The sequence below is a fragment of the Nannospalax galili genome, unplaced genomic scaffold (genome assembly GCF_000622305.1).
Source record: "Nannospalax galili isolate Female #2095 unplaced genomic scaffold, S.galili_v1.0 scaffold467, whole genome shotgun sequence".
Classification (NCBI taxonomy): domain Eukaryota; kingdom Metazoa; phylum Chordata; class Mammalia; order Rodentia; family Spalacidae; genus Nannospalax; species Nannospalax galili.
Window position 1 is genome coordinate 1,022,474 of NW_008357490.1, and position 3,122 is coordinate 1,025,595.

Genomic DNA, 3,122 nt, shown 5'->3' on the forward strand with positions numbered 1-3,122 from the left:
GACTCTCATCACTTTCCCAGCCTCCTCCACTGAAACTAAAACACACAGCCCTGGTTGGAGATTTAAGATGCTAATGAGGCACGCAATGCATGAAATTTGTAAGTAGAACTGCATGTAACAGAGCATGCACAGAAATTCTGTGCTATGCAAATGAGCCAGAAAGCCTGATCTATATGACATAAAAGTCCTAACTATTCGTGAAGTGGGCCGCTGAGCTGCTAAACTTGTTCGCCTTTTTCTGAACTGCTGCTTCTCTGGAAATGTAGTAGTCAGAGTTCTCTAAGGAAGAGAACTGATAGAATATCAGCGGGAATCAGCAGCAGCAGCAACAGGACAGACCAATGGCAGTGAGGGAAGGCCAAACAAGCAAAAAGCAAATACTCTTCCTCCTGCACACCCCTTTGTATCTGGGCTGCTACCAGAAGGCACCACACACATTTGGGGTGGGTCTTCCTACATCAGTTAAAGCAATTAAGACAATTCCTCATTTGAGGCTCCCTGCTCAGGTGATTCTAATTTGTGGCAAGTGGCCATTAAAACCAACCAGCACATAAATCCTTTCTTAAAGTCTCAGTCTTTGCTTGGTACTATCTATGTGTCTCTGTCCAATTCTGTTCTAGGAACAAGAACCTGCAACTCCCAATGCATGCCCACCAGTTATCTGTCAATATCAAAGCTAGATCTGGAGACTATACCACAGGATGACTATAGGTAACAATAATGTATTCTAAGAGATGGGGATGTTGGTTAGTTAATAAAGTGCTTGCCTTGCTTTCATGAAGCTTTGTGTTCAGTCCTCAGCACTGCATAAATTGGGTATGGTGGTAGTTCAAGGTCATCCTCAGCTATATAGAGATTTTGAGGCCAGCCTGGGTTACATGAGGCCTTCTCTAAATATATATTACATATATCATATTTCAAAATAGCTACAAGAGAGGACTTTGAATGTTTTATCACCAAGAAATGAAGCCATCTTTGTAGGAGCACAACACTGCTTAAGTGAGCTTCGGATCTTGGGTCTGGCGGTCTCTGCTATACCAAACTGCATCTGAAACCAGCTTACACCAGTGATTTTCCTTTTTCCTTAAGTCAGTTTGTGACATTTGCAAGCAAACAAGTCCATTAGAGCCAGGTGTGGTGGTGCAGGCCTTTAATCCCAGCACTCAGGAGGCAGATCCTGGAGGATCTCTGTGTGATTGAGGCCAGCCTGGTCTACATAGCAAGTTTCAGGCCAGATGGAGTTACAGGAGGACCCTGTCTCAAACCCTCCCCCCACCAAGTTATATTAGCAGTAATAAATTTCGGTTGGAGGGCTCTGAGAGGAGTTAGAGGTGGGGGTGGATATGATCTAAATACATTACATTTGTATATAAAATTATCAAAGAATAAATTAGATTTTTTTAAAAGAAAAAATAAAATAGAGTTCTCTAGGAAGCCTAACAAAGGGAAGATGTACAGTGGACTGAGGTGAATCACTGGGAAGGAAGTGGTTAATCAAACAGCTGCTGCTCAGGTCTGCCAATCACACAAGGGTGGTTATTCCCTCCCTTTCCGTTACAACTACAGGCCATCCCTCCCACCCCTGCCCTGTGACCTTTCTGGCTTCTAGCATGTAGATAGGTCACATGATATGGAACCTACCTCCCCACCACCAAGAAAACCCATTAGAGCAAGAAATAGCCCCTTTGTTCTTTGGAGTTGAAGACTTTCTTCAAGAGCCCATAATATTCTGAGCGTTGAAGACACTTTCCCTCAGGACCACCATCATGCTATCCATGAGGGCTATCTCTCCTAATGAAGCACTTCCTCCAACCTGAAGCCCCTCTCCCCTTCAGGCCATGATGCTGAACCCTCCTGATAAAGCTTTTCTGCAGCATAATTCATCTCAGCTGCTTTTCTATGAACCTGTATCAATTTCATATATGAGACTGAGAAAGGGACTCTTGTTTGGGCATGAACTCTGTGTACTTATCTGATAGACACCAGTGTTGCTAGAGCATGTGGCAATTGGAGTCACAGACCCCAGTGCCAGCCAGTGCTACCTACCATAATGATCGGTTTGTTTTTCTTTGGTTGGATTTTAAGAGAGGCTCTTGCTATGTAGCTCAGGATAGCCTTGAACTCTGGATCCTCCTGCCTCAGTCTCATGGATGCTGGGATCACAGGGATATACCACCATGCCTTGCATCATGATGGTTTTACGTTTTCTTAAATTGGGCCTGGAGAGGTGACTCGGGTCAAGAGCACTTGCTATCCTTCCAGAGGATGGGGTTCAATTCCCAGTCCCCACATGGTGGTTCTGTTGCCCACTTCTGGCCTTCATGGGCACTACACACATACCAGAAAACATACTGCAATCGAACACTTGCACAAATAAAAATAAATCATTTTAAAAAAGATTTACCTAAATCATATATTTCATGGCCTCCAAGATTTCTCGTTCTGAGCCTAGAGACTGGGAAAACTGACCTGCCTCTGTTTGAGGCAAACACATCTTCCTTACTGCCCCTGCCCCACAGGACTAATTGCTGAACAAGTAGGAAGGAGTAGGCCTGGCAGAGGCAGGACAGCAGCTCAGCCCTGAGAACACCAGTGCTCCAGCCTGAAATAGTGCCAAGTTTATGGTGTCTACCTTAGGTTTAATGCAGAAAACACTGAAAATACAGTTGACAGGAAGCAGGCTTATAAATGTATGAACTGCTCCTGAGAAAGACCTATTTGATTACCTGGGTATGAGGGCATTGCCCTGTAATCTCTAAAGTAGGAGGATTAGGACTTCAAGGTCCTTTACCTACATAGTGAGTTGAAGGCCAGCCTGGGATATGTGAAATTCTCTCAAAATAAATAAATAAATAAAATTTAAAACTACCAGAAGCTAACGAGGGATGACAGGAGGACAGTACTTGCTCCTAAGGGAAACTAAGCCTTTTGAAACTTTGTCCTATTTTTGATATGTGCAGAAAAGGAATTTAAAAATATATAGAAAAGCAATAAAGCTGCCGGTAGGCACGTATGCCAGGAAAATGCAAACACAAGAATTAAGTTCTATGTATAATAGGCAAGTGCACAGAAGTAGGAAACTGTTCAACTAGCTAATCAAGATGTCCTGCTCACTGTTGGCG